This window comes from Triticum dicoccoides, chromosome 7A, assembly GCF_002162155.2.
Source record: "Triticum dicoccoides isolate Atlit2015 ecotype Zavitan chromosome 7A, WEW_v2.0, whole genome shotgun sequence".
Lineage (NCBI taxonomy): Eukaryota > Viridiplantae > Streptophyta > Magnoliopsida > Poales > Poaceae > Triticum > Triticum dicoccoides.
This window is the reverse complement of record NC_041392.1, coordinates 549,918,963-549,933,741: the sequence shown is the minus strand read 5'-3', so window position 1 is coordinate 549,933,741 and position 14,779 is coordinate 549,918,963. Positions and strand designations below refer to the sequence as shown.

The following is a 14,779-nucleotide window of genomic DNA, read 5'->3' as shown; positions in this document are numbered from 1 at the left end:
TCGGCTACATCGGTGGAGAGGTGTCCTTCACAGATCTGGCTTCCTTGTCTTGAACGACAAGGCTTCTCGAATCTTCCTTCTATAGGGTCCATGGGCTGGCATGATGGCCCAGGGCGGAAATTGACCTAGGGTCATCAAGCCTCTACTTGGGCCGGCAATCAGCAAGGTGGGGCACCCCTGGGTTGTAGCACTAGTAACGTCCGTACATCTATAGACCATTAATCAAACAACATATATAGCTAATACTCCACACCAAGACGATTGTCGAGCATGCATCTCAAAGTATTAAGTAAAACATAGTATTGCATTAAGCATGATGACATGATGTAGATGATATATAGTCCTCACATTGTCCTCACCATGCATTTAAGGGGCAACTACACAACTATCTTTCTTATCATTAGTGGGAATAACACAATACAAGTCTTCTCTCTTTCCGTCACTTGAGCAGATTACTTGCAAGATTGAATCCAACATACTTAACTCCCTCTTGGAGATCATTCATCTAAATATTCTCGATGCAAGACTAATAGATCAGAGAGCATATATGCATATAAATTATGCATCAAAGACCTCATATGAATGCATGAATAAAAATTATATAAATTTGGTCATAAAGTGATAATTCATCACACCACAACAAATACACCATAAAGATTACATGACTGTTGAGTAAATAGGCAATTTCTCGATTAAATTAATCCATGAGTAAATCACTAGCATGACATTGACACAAATAAACGCATACTGATATTCAGTCAAGCAAACACATACTACGCTAATTGCAGAAAGATCTACGTATAACGCTAGCATGGCTAAAACAGAAAACAGTAGGAGTGGGATAAACGAGTTATATCCTCCAGTAGGCCATGCAGAGGCCGCGGCTTTGGTGGCAGCAGCGGCGTCCTCGGCGGCCTTCTTGTTAGCTTCAGCTTTCTCGGCGGCGGCACGTTCGGTGGCGGTGGACATGGTGATGATGAAGGCGACTCGGACGTAGAGGAAGTAGACGATCAAAAGCGAGCAATCGCGTAATCGCTGCCCAAAAACCTATTCGTCCCTCACCCCGTACAGGAACCAGAAGGGCGTGGTTTCGGAGACCTGCTCTCCCGTCGACCGTGTGCGCGGCGGACGGGATGGAGTCACCGGCAGCAATAGCAACAAGGGAATGATGGTGGGCGTGCGCGTGGAGCAGATGTGATCTGTTCGTGGCGGCTAGGGTTAGGAGACACCGCGCACTTATATAGGCGCAAACGCGTGGAGAGACGTGGGCTCGACCCACGTCCGAATCCGTGACAGCCCATGATCCGACGTCTCAGATCGTGGCCCAGCTGTCAGAGAACTCTTCGTTAGTGACTGGCAAAAATAAGCGCGTAGGTGTGAGCTCGGCTCGGCTCAATTCCGCAACCCGCGGCGCGGCGTGGCGCGTCGTGACGAGGCGTGGCGAGGTGGGCGGCGGAGGAGGAGTGCGCAAGGGTCTCATCTCTTCTCAAGCTCCAATAGCATGTAGAAGAGAAACCCTTATAAGGAGGTCCAACTCCTCTTCCACTTCCAGGGTGGGACTAAACTTCCCACTCCACCTAGTGACAATAAACCCACATGTGCCCTTAGAGATTTTTCAGGAATTGCTATATGGGCCTAGAGCCCATCTCAAATTTCAGCAATCCCTCACCAGATCTCGAAGGCCCATTGTGTCCTCTGTTCCAATTGTTGTTTCGATATACCAGTGTTTCAGTGAAGACCTGTTAAGGTTGAGCTTCACCTAGAGCAAGTAGCTACATGCCTTCACAACTAAACAATGGACTATGCCTTGAATTGTCAGTTTGGCGTAAAGAAGCTTCACCACATGTCTTACTAGTACTGGGTTGCCGAAGGCTGACCCCTCGGGTGGAGCATATAAGTCACACTCCTTGCCTATTCATGAGCTTACTAGAGATCACCCCAATCTCATAGACCATGACCAGCAGTCGGGCTCACATATGTGTGTTCATCCAAAGATCGCTCTGTAGGAAAGCATCTTGCTTACATAAGCTTTGGAACTCATTAAGACAATAGTCATCCTACCATACAGTCTTGAGAGTATTGCATCTCCAATGGAGTGGGTTACTATAGTTACTCTCCTCAGTTCACCACTGGCTTGTTTTCCCAGGTCCTACTTCACGGGATCTTCGATCACATAGGTTGGGTTACCACCATGGCAACTCATGTGGGTCTCATACCCATCTCCCTCGACGCATTATCTATCACAACACGTGATAGCCCTTTCGTAAAGGGATCTGCCAGATTCTTAGCCGTATGGACATAGTCCAACGCTATCACTCCGGAGTTTCTTAATTTTCTGACAGCTTTTAATCTCATTCTTATGTGTTTGGTGGACTTCATGTTGTCCTTTGAACTCTTCACCTTGGTGATGACAGTCTGATTGTCACAGTTCATAAGGATAACCGGAACCGGTTTATCAACCAATGGCAAGTCCATCAAAAGATCTCGAAGCCGTCTCGCTTCAACACCAGATGTGTCTAATGCCGTTAATTCTGCTTCCATTGTCGATCTCGTTAAGATCGTTTGCTTGCAAGACTTTCAGGAAACAACGCCACCTCCAAGAGTAAACATGTACCCAGTTGTGGCCTTCATCTCATCAGCATCAGAGATCCAATTTGCATCACTATACCCTTCAAGTACCGACGGGTCTCCTGTATAGTGTTAGTTCATAGTACCTTTGATAGCGCATAACTCATTCAACAGCATGCCAATGTACATCACCCGGTTTGGAAACAAACCGGCTCAGTTTGTTCACAGCAAACGCGATGTCGGGCCTTGTTGCACTCGCTAGGTACATCAATGAACCAATGATTTGAGAGTATCTCAACTGATCTATACCCGTGCCTTTGGATTTTCAAATCAACACGCTAGGATCATATGGTGTTTGAGATGGTGTGTAATCCGAATATCCAAAACGACTCAATACCTTTTCAACATAGTGGGATTGCAGAAGTGTAATCCCACCCTCATTATCTCTCAGTAGCTTGATGTTCAAGATAACATCAGCCACATCAAGGTCTTTCATCTCAAAGTTCTGAGATAGAAACGACTTGGCCTCCTCAATGACTTTGAGGTTGGTTCTGAATATCAGTATGTCATCAACATACAAGCACAGTATAAATCCTTCGCCCCCACCATGGTGATAGTATACACATTTGTCAGCCTCATTAACAACGAAACCAACAGACGTCAGAGTTGTATTAAACGTATCATGCCATTGCTTAGGTGCTTGCTTTAGGCCATATAAAGATTTCACCAACCTACACACCTTCCTTTCCTGACCATCTATCACAAAGCCATCTGGCTGTTGCATGTAAATTTCCTCGTTTAGCTCTCCATTCAGAAAAGCCGTCTTAACATCCATCTGGTGGACGAGAAGACCATGCGAGGCTGCCAACGAGAGTAATACTCGAATGGTGGTCAGTCTAGCCACATGTGAATAAGCGTCGAAGAAATCTTCCTCTTCTTTCTGGTCATAGCCCTTGGCCACAAACCTAGCCTTGTACTTTTCAATCGTACCATCGGGCCTAAGCTTCTTTTTGAATACCCACTTACATCCTAATGGTTTGCAACCATAGGGACGCTCAGTGATCTCCCATGTCCCGTTAGCCATGATGAAATCCATCTCGCTACGGACCACATCCTTCTAGTAGTCAGCTTCTGGAGAGGCATACGCTTCTGAAATAGAAGTGGGAGTATCATCCACGAGGTACACGAAGAAATCATCACCAAAGGTCTTTGCAGTCCTTTGTCTCTTTCCCCTACCAAGGGTTTCCTCGTCATCCTCCTCGGGATTTTCATCATGTGTTTGTTCATAATAATCCATAGGAATGGAAGGCTCAGGAGTCTCCTCAGATTCCTGTCTAGAAGTGCTTTGCATATCTCTCATAGGAAAAATATCATCAAAGAATGTAGCATCCTTAGACTCCATAATTGTACCGACCTTCTGGTCAGGTACCTCAGATTTCACTACTAGAAATCTATAGCCAACGTTGTTCTTAGCGTAGCCCAAATTAATGCAGTCCACGGTCTTGGGTCCAAGCTTACGCTTTTTGGGGATCGGCACATTGACTTTCGCCAAACAGCCCCAAGTACGCAAGTACAAAAGTGTTGTCCTTCTCTTCGCTCATTTCTCATAGGGAGTGATCTCATTATCCTTTGTCGGACTTTATTCAGGACATGACATGCCATCAATATAGCCTCCCCCCACCATGCCTTGGATAAACCTGATGTATCTAACATGGCGTTAACCAAATCAGTTAGAGTACGGTTTTTCCGCTCGGCAACCCCGTTTGACTGGGGTGAATAGGGAGGCGTCCTCTCATGAATAATGTCATGTTCCGCACAAAAGGAATCAAACTCACTCAAGAAGTACTCTCCACCATGATCTGATCGGACTCGTTTAATTTTCTTTTCAAGTTGATTCTCAACTTCTGCCTTATAGATTTTAAAGTAGTCTAGAGCATCATCTTTAGTATTTAACAGATACACATAGCAATATCTAGTGGAATCATCTATCAATATCATGAAGTATTTCTTTCCACCTTTAGTCAACACACCATTCATCTCACAAAGATCAGAATGTATGAGTTCTAATGGTGCCAAGTGTCTCTCCTGCGCGGCCTTGTGAGGCTTGCGAGGTTGCTTAGCTTGCACACATAAAAGGCACTTAGAACCTTTGGCTAAGGTGAAAGTCGGGATTAAATCCAACTTGGCTAGCCGCATCATAACACCGAAGCTAATGTGACAAAGACGTGAATGCCAAACTTCAAATTCATTAACATTCGAATGAATATTGTTCACGACTTTATTACAAAAATATGCGAGGGAAAGGCGGAACATCCATCCGCTCTCATAACCTTTTCCAACAAAGAGTCCATATTTCGTAACAACTAATTTATTTGACTCGAAAACCAACTTAAACCCTTCTCTACATAGAAGGGAGCCACTAATGAGGTTCTTCTTGATGGCGGGGACATGCTGCACGTTCTTCAGCTGCACGATCCTTCCCGAAGTAAACTTCAGATCGACCGTGCCAATACCATGAATAGAAGCACTCGCGCCATTCCCCATCAATACGGACATGTGGCCTATGACCTGGTAAGAAGAAAACAATGAAATGTCAGCACAGACATGAACACCTGCACATGTGTCCACCCACCAATCGGTGGACTGAAACACTGAAAAAAATAGTAAATAAATTACCGTACCCAAGTGCACCATTCTCATTGTTGCCCACAATCATGTTGATAGACTTGGAGTCCTATCTTGGCTTCTTGTACTTGTTAGGGCACTTGTTGGCCCAGTGTTCAACCGAACCACAAGTAAAGCAGCCCTCATCCTTCTTGTTCTTCTTGAAGGTCTTCTTACCCTTCTTCTTAAAGTCTGTATTGTGTTGGACACCGTTCTTTCCCTTGGGCTTGTGGGAGTTATGGTTCCTCTGGTTAACCGTGTTGGCAACAGAAGTTCCTTCGACCCCTTTTCCGTGTGAGTCCTTTGCCCTTGAATTCTGCTCAACACTCAGATGGCCAATGACATCCTCCACAGAGAATTCACGCCTCTGATGTTTCAGAGTGGTGGCAAAGTTCCTCCGGGAATTAAGGAGCTTAGCGATTATGCAGCCCGCGACAAATTTGCTCGGTAACTCACACTTAAGAAGCTCAAGCTCCTTAACAATGCATATTATCTCATGAGCCTGCTCCAATACAGAATGGTTTTCAACCATCTTGTAATCGTGGAACTGCTCTATAATATACATCTCGCTCCCGGCATCGGTGGCCCCGAACTTAGATTCGAGCGCCTCCCACAAGTCCTTGGCAACATGCACATGTAAATATGTATCGACCAGTTTATCTCCGATCACGCTAACAACTGCTCCGAGAAACACAACGGTGGCCTCCTTGAACGCCTTCTCCTGTTCAGGAGCAATCGTTCCCGTGGAGACACCGGTGACCCAGAACACATTCATAGCCGTGAGCCATAAAGTGGTCTTAGTCTGCCAACGCTTAAAATACGTACCAGTAAACTTATCCGATTTTAGTGCGGCGGCAAAGCCACTTGACGAAAAATTCCTACACATAATAGGTTTTTGGATTGTTGAGTAAATAGGCAATTTCTTGATTAAATTAATCCACGAGTAAATCACTAGCATGGCATTGACACAAATAAACGCATATTGATATTCAGTCAAGCAAGCACATACTACGCTAATTGCAGAAAGATCTACGTATAACACTAGCATGGCTAAAACAGAAAACAATAGGAGCGGGATAAACGAGTTATACCCTCCAGTAGGCCATGTAGAGGCCACGGCTTTGGTGGCAGAAACGACTTCCTCGGCGGCCTTCTTGTCGGCTTCAGCTTTCTCGGCGGCGGCACGTTCGGCGTAGGTGGACATGGTGATGATGAAGGCGACGCGGACATAGAGGAAGTAGAAGATCGGAAGCGAGCAGTCGTGTAATCGCCGCCCAAAAACCTATTCGCCCCTCACCCTGTACAGGAACCAGAAGGGCATGGTTTCGGAGATCTGCTCTCTCGTCGACCGTGTACGCGGCGGACGGGATGGAGTCACCGGCGGCAGCAGCAACAAGGGAACGATGGTGGGCGTGCGCGTGGAGCAGATGTGGTATGTTCATGGTGGCTAGGGTTAGGAGATACCGCGCACTTATATAGGCGCAGCCACGTGGAGAGACATGGGCTCGACCCACGTACGAATCCGTGATAGCGCATGATCTGACGTCTCAGATCGTGGCCCAGCTGTCAGAGAACTCTCCGTTAGTGACTGACAAAAATAAGCACATAGGTGTGAGCTCGGCTCGGCTCAATCCTGCAACCCGCGACGCGGCGCGTCGTGACGAGGTGAGGTGGGCGGCGGAGGAGGAGTGCGCGAGGGCCTTATCTCTTCTCAAGCTCCAATAGCATGTAGAAGATATACCCTTATAAGGAGGTCCAACTCCTCTTCCACTTCTGGGGTGGGACTAAACTTCCCACTCCACCTAGTGCCAATAAACCCACATGGGCCCTTAGAGATTTTTCAGAAATTGCTATATGGGCCTAGAGCCCATCTCAAATTTCAACAATGAGATGGGTCACAATCATGTAGGGCAGCTCATGTGATCATTGTATTGAAAAACAACTAGGGGCGTTGAGAACGTGGTCGAGAAGGTGCCTATGGGGCCCATGTGACCTTGGCTCACGCCCCATAGCCCGTGCCACAAGCTAGGAAAGGTGGTCGAGGGGATTGTTAGGAAATTAGGCAGTTCCCTTTAACATTGATCAAGACCAGCATCATCACAAGATTACTAACATGGCAAATCGCATATGACAGACTAGGAACATCTGGCATATGCGCATATGGACCAATGGTGTCAATCGAGATAGGTTTAGAACATAAGATTTCACGGGGAACTCCGGTGCTACAACGTCTTCAAACATGGTGGTGACGATGAGGTGGTCATCCGTCTTAGAGGAAGTAGTGTGTATGGATCAAGGACCCACCAAAATGTACATGACTCAAGCATGGTGAAAACGAGAAAAAACATAGCTTTTTCTGTTAAACTTGAGTTATAGGGATCCCACACTATTAAGAGGAGATCAAAGGGGTTCGTGAAAGATTTGCTCAAGTCAACATTTTCACTACATAATCACTTCTCATATGCAGCCCAAAAATCTTAGCCAAAACAGCCAACTAAAAATTGGCCATCCTCATATTTACTGCAGGATCATCCGGGTTGCTCCGGATAGCATCCCGGACGTCCAACTAGGCTACCAGGAGAAACCATAAAGTCTTCGCTAGAGCCAGATCAACTAGGGTTCAACCCGGACATCTAGCAGCAGCCCGGAAGCACCGTCCGACACTTACCCAGAGGGCCTTTTTGTCTGGGCTTCCCCAGACATACTGGACCCTTCACGGATCATCGGGGAAGGTGACTATCCATTACAGAAGTTTTTTCACCTAGTCAGATCATTCGGGAACCATCTCGGATGCCCGGCCTGAACAAACACACACAGAGCCACTTTTGGTGCCTATAATGCCTCTTGCCTATCCGCAGTTGACCAACCCGACATCTGGGTACTCACTCGGACATCCGGGCTTCCCCAGGTCATCTGGGATGCTGCCCCGATGATGACCCACAAGTATAGGGGATCTATCGTAGTCCTTTCGATAAGTAAGAGTGTCGAACCCAACGAGGAGCAGAAGGAAATGATAAGCGGTTTCCAGCAAAGTAATCTCTACAAGTACTGAAATAAGTGGTAACAGATAGTTTTGTGATAGGATAATTTGTAACGAGCAACAAGTAACAAAAGTAAATAAAGTGCAGCAAGGTGGACCAATCCTTTTTGTAGCAAAGGACAAGCCTGGACAAACTCTTATATAGAGAAAAGCGCCCCCGAGAACACATGGGAATATCGTCAAGCTAGTTTTCATCACGTTCATATGATTCGCGTTCGGTACTTTGATAGTTTGGTATGTGGGTGGACCGGTGCTTGGGTACTGTCCTTACTTGGACAAGCATCCCACTTATGATTAACCTCTATTGCAAGCATCCGCAACTACAACAAAAGTATTAAGGTAAACCTAACCATAGCATGAAACATATGGATCCAAATCAGCCCCTTACGAAGCAACGCATAAACTAGGGGTTAAGCTTCTGTCACTCTAGCAACCCATCATCTACTTATTACTTGACAATGCCTTCCTCTAGGCCCAAATAATGGTGAAGTGTTATGTAGTCGACGTTCACATAACACCACTAGAGGAGAGGCAACATACATCTCATCAAAATATCGAACGAATACCAAATTCACATGACTACTAATAGCAAGACTTCTCCCATGTCCCGAGGAACAAACGTAACTACTCACAAAGCATATTCATGTTCATAATCAGAGGGGTATTAATATGCATATAGGATCTTAACATATGATCTTCCACCAATTAAACCAACTAGCATCAACTACAAGGAGTAATTAACACTACTAGCAACCCACAGGTACCAATCCCGGACTTGGAGACAAGAATTGGATACAAGATATGAACTAGGGTTTTGAGAGGAGATGGTGCTGGTGAAGATGTTGATGGAGATTGTCCTCTCCCGATGAGAGGAGCGTTGGTGATGACGATGGCGATGATTTCCCCCTCCCGGAGGGAAGTTTCCCGGGCAGAACAGCTCCGCCAGAGCCTTAGATTGGTTCCGCCAAGGTTCCGCCTCGTGGCGGCGGAGTTTCATCCGAGAAGACGGCTTATGATTTTTTCCTCATTGAAAGACTTCATATAGCAGAAGATGGCCATCAGAGGGCCACCAGGGGGCCCACGAGGTAGGGGGTGCGCCTAGGGGGGTAGGGCGCGCCTCCCACCCTCGTGGGCTGGGTGTGGCCTCCCTGGTGAACTTCTTGCGCTCAGTATTTTTTATATATTCTGAAATTGACTTCCATGAAGTTTCAGGACTTTTGGAGCTGTGCAGAATAGGTCTCTAATATTTGCTTCTTTTTCAGCCCAGAATCCGAGTTGTCGGCATTCTCCCTCTTTATGTAAACCTTGTAAAATAAGAGAGAATAGGCATAAGTATTGTGACATAATGTGTAATAACAACCCATAATGCAATAAATGTCGATATAAAAGCATGATGCAAAATGGACGTATCAACTCCCCCAAGCTTAGACCTCGCTTGTCCTCAAGCGAAAGCCGAAGTCAAAAAATATGTCCACATGTTTAGAGATATAGGTGTCGATAAAAGTAAAATACGGACATGAGGGCATCATGATCATTCTTAGAACATCAACTTATATAATTCTTGTCATATGATCTCTTATGCTAGAGTAATAATTCAATCACAATTTCAAGTATGAATCATAAACTTCATTGACAACTAACAAACTATAATCTCAGTCATTGGAGCAATTGCAATTTATCATAACATAGGAAAGAGTCAATATATAAGAGCTTTTCAGCAAGTCCACATACTCAACTATCATATAGTATTTCACAATTGCTGACACTCACGCAATACTTATGGGTATGGAGTTTTAATCGGACACAGAGAAAGATAGGGGCTTATAGTTTTGCCTCCCAACGTTTTACCTCAAGGGTAATGTCAACAATAATAGTTCATGAAAACTCACATCCAATTAGCCATATATACTAGGATCTTTCCAACATACTGTGCTTGCCAAAGGATAAAATGTAAAAAGGAAGGGTGAAGATCACCATGACTCTTATGCAAGGTAGGAGATAAAAGTAAAAGATAGGCCCTTCGCAGAGGGAAGCAGAGGTTTACATGCGCTTTTATGGTTGGATGCACGAAATCTTAATGCGAAATAACGTCACTTTATATTGCCACTTGTGATATGGACCTTTATTATGCAGTCTGTCGCTTTTATTTCTTCCATATCACACGATCATATAAAGTTTATTTTCTCCCACACTAATAAGTCATACATATTTAGAGAGCAATTTTTATTGCTTTGCACCGATCACAACTTACTTGGAGGATCTTACTCAATCCATAGGTAGGTATGGTGGACTCTCATGGCAAAACTGGTTTAAGGGTATTTTGGAAGCACAAGTAGTATCTCTACTTGGTGCGATGAATTTGGCTAGCATGAGGGGGAAAGGCAAGCTCAACCATGTTGGATGATCCATGACAATATAATTTATCTCAGATGTAAGAAAACATAACCCATTACGTTGTCTTCCTTGTCCAATGTAAACTCTTTAGCATGTCATATTTTAATGAGTGCTCACAATCATAAAAGATGTCCAAGATAGTATATTTATATGTGAAGACCTCTCTTTCTTTATTACTTCCTATTAATTGCAACGATGACCAAAACTATGTTTGTCAACTCTCAACAGCTTTTATTCATCATACTTTTTCTATGTGAGCTCATTACTCTCCATGAGATCCATATGATCTCTTTTATTCTTTTTATTTCTTTCTCTTTTCTTTTATTCACTTAAGATCATGGCAAAATAATCAATGAAGGAAGTATGCCCTAGAGGCAATAATAAAGTTATTATTTATTTCCTTATATTATGATAAATGTTTATTATTCATGCTAGAATTGTATTAACCGGAAACATAATACATGTGTGAATACATAGACAAACAGAGTGTCACTAGTATGCCTCTACTTGACTAGCTCGTTGATCAAATATGGTTATGTTTCCTAACCATAGACATGAGTTGTCATTTGATTAACGGGATCACATCATTAGGAGAATGATGTGATTGACTTGACCCATTCCGTTAGCTTAGCACTTGATCGTTTAGTTTGTTGCTATTGCTTTCTTCATGACTTATACATGTTCCTATGACTATGAGATTATGCAACTCCCGTTTACCGGAGGAACACTTTGTGTGCCACCAAACGTCACAACGTAACTGGGTGATTATAAAGGTGCTCTACAGGTGTCTCCGAAGGTACTTGTTGGGTTGGCGTATTTTGAGATTAGGATTTGTCACTCCGATTGTCGGAGAGGTATCTCTGGGCCCACTCGGTAATGCACATCACTATAAGCCTTACAAGCATTGCAACTAATGAGTTAGTTGCGGGATGATGTATTACGGAACGAGTAAAGAGACTTGCCGGTAACGAGATTGAACTAGGTATTGAGATACCGACGATCGAATCTCGGGCAAGTAACATACCGATGACAAAGGAAACAACGTATGTTGTTATGCAGTTTGACCGATAAAGATCTTCGTAGAATATGTGGAAGCCAATATGAGCATCCAGGTTCCACTGTTGGTTATTGACCGGAGACGTGTCTCGGTCATGTCTACATAGTTCTCGAACCCGTAGGGTCCGCACGCTTAAAGTACAATGACGATTATATTATGAGTTTATGTGTTTTGATGTACTGAAGGAGTTCGGAGCCCCGGATGAGATCGGGGACATGACGAGGAGTCTCGAAATGGTCGAGACGTAAAGATCGATATATTGTACGACTATATTCGGACATTGGAAAGGTTCCGAGTGATTCGGGTATTTTTGGGAGTACCAGGGAGTTACGGGAATTCGTATTGGGCCTTAATGGGCCATACGGGAAAGGAGAGAAAGGCCTCACCCCTTCCCATGGGCTGGTCCGAATTAGACTAGGAAGGGGGGCGCCCCCTTCCTTCCTTCTCCTTTTCCCTTCCCTTTCCTTCCCTCCTACTCCTACTACTTGGAAGGGCTCCTAGTTCTACTAGGAATGGGGGAATCCTATTCCCGGTGGGAGTAGGACTCCCCTAGGGTGCGCCATAGAGAGGGCCGGCCCTCCCCCTCCTCCACTCCTTTATATACGGGGGCAGGGGGCACCCCATAGACACAACAATTGATCGTTTGATCCTTTAGCCGTGTGCGGTGCCCCCCTCCATCATAGTCCACCTCACTATTACTGTAGCGGTGCTTAAGCGAAGCCCTGCGTCGGTAGAACATCAACATCGTCACCACACCGTCGTGCTGACGAAACTCTCCCTCAACACTCGGTTGGATCGAAGTTCGAGGGACGTCAGCGGGCTGAACGTGTGCTGAACTCAGAGGTGCCATACGTTCGGTACTTGATCGGTCGGATCGTGAAGATGTACGACTACATCAACTGCGTTGTGCTAACGCTTCTGCTTTCGGTCTATGAGGGTACGTAGACAACACTCTCTCCTCTCGTTGCTATGCATCACCATGATCTTGCGTGTGCGTAGGATTTTTTTTGAAATTACTACGTTCCCCAACAGTGGCATCCGAGCCTGGTTTTATGCGTTGATGTAATATGCACGAGTAGAACACAAGTGAGTTGTGGGCGATATAGGTCATACTGCTTACCAGCATGTCATACTTTGGTTCGGCGGTATTGTTGGATGAAGCGGCCCGGACCGACATTACGCGTACGCTTACGCGAGACTGGTTCTACCGACGTGCTTTGCACACAGGTGGATGGCGGGTGTCAGTTTCTCCAACTTTAGTTGAACCGAGTGTGGCTATGCCCGGTCCTTGAGAAGGTTAAAACAACACTAACTTAACAAACTATCATTGTGGTTTTGATGCGTAGGTAAAAATGGTTCTTGCTCAGCCCGTAGCAGCCATGATAAACTTGCAACAACAAAGTAGAGGACGTCTAACTTGTTTTTGCAGGGCATGTTGTGATGTGATATGGTCAAGATGTGATGAGATATAAGTTGTTGTATGAGATGATCATGTTTTGTTGAAGTTATCGGCAATTGGCAGAAGCCTTACGCTCCGTTTGGATGTTAGCATTCAGTGTTGGTATTGGGTATTGGCATTTGTTTGGGCCGAATATCCCGAATGCCACCGTTTGGTTGGCCTTGGGCATTCAGCCGTGGCATTCCGGCTCGATATCGAGCAAGCCTTCCCTAACGCAAAAAACTCCAGGCCCAATTCAGTGGGTACGTGCTCGACATCGCTAGGTATTGGAAAACAACGTCGTTCCTCCCATCCCCACTCGAGACAGGTCTCGCCGGTGAGTGCCCAGGAACGGCGACGGCGCACGCACCCGATCCCGCCCACCTCCACCTCGAGCACCGATGGCCGGCCTGCCTCCACCCCAAACTCCGGCGTCCTGGCGCAGGTAGCCTATCCCGACCACCTCCACCCCGAGCTCCAGCCGCCGGTTCCACCCTCCCGCCCCGCCTCCTGCCCGAGCTCTAGCCGCCGGTTCCACCCTCCCGCCCCGCCTCCACCCCAAGCTCCGGCGGCCGGCGTGCCTCCACCCCGAGCTCCGGCGGCCGGCGCCACCCTCCCTCCCTGCTTCCACACTGAGATCCGGCAACCAGTGTGCATCCACCCCGAGCTTCAGTGGCAAGGCGTAGGTAGCCCATCTCGCCCACCTGGTCACCTCCATCCCGAGCTCCAGCGGCCGACGCCACCCTGTTGCCACACCTCCATCCCGATCTCCGGCGACCGGCATGTCTCCACTCAATTCCTCACTTTGACCATCCAAACAACGTTTGGCATTCAACCTCAATATCAAGTCTGTCTTCTGAATACCTAAACATCCAAACAAAAATATTGGCATTCAATCTCAATACCAATATACTCAGATATTGGTATTCAGCTCAATGCAATGCCAAGGCTCCCAATGCAAACATCCAAACAGAGCGTTATGGTTGTCTCTTTATTGCATAAGATGCAAGTGCCAAATAATTGCTTTACTTTATCGCTATGCGATAGTAATAGTTGCAAGAGCAATAGTTGGCGAGACAACCATGTGACGACACATTGATATAGATCAAGATGATGGAGATCATGGTGTCATGCTGGTGACGATGGAGATCATGACAATGCTTTGGAGATAGAGATCAAAGGCACAAGATGATGATGGCCATATCATGTCACATATTTTGATTGCATGTGATGTTTATCTTTTATACATCTTACTTTTCTTAGTTATGACGGTAGCATTATAAGATGATCTCTCACTAAATTTCAAGATAAAAGTGTTCTCCCTGAGTATACACCGTTGCCAAAGTTTGTCGTGCCCAGACACCACGTGATGATCGGGTGTGATAAGCTCTACGTCCATCTACAACTGGTGCAAGCCAGTTTTGCACACGCAGAAATACTCGGGTTTAACTTGACGAGCCTAGCATATGCAGATATGGCCTCGGAACACTGGAGACCTAAAGGTCGAGCGTGAATCATATAGTAGATTTGGTCAACATAATGATGTTCACCATTGAAAACTACTCCATTTCACGTGATGATCGGTGATGGTTTAGTTGATATGGATCACATGATCACT

General features: G+C 45.7%; 1 pseudogene; it reads right to left on the bottom strand.

Moving 5' to 3' along the window:
- LOC119333608 overlaps positions 1 to 13,945 on the bottom strand; it is a 17,162-nt pseudogene extending 3,217 nt beyond the window's left edge.
- Between the last annotated feature and the right edge of the window lie 834 nt (positions 13,946 to 14,779).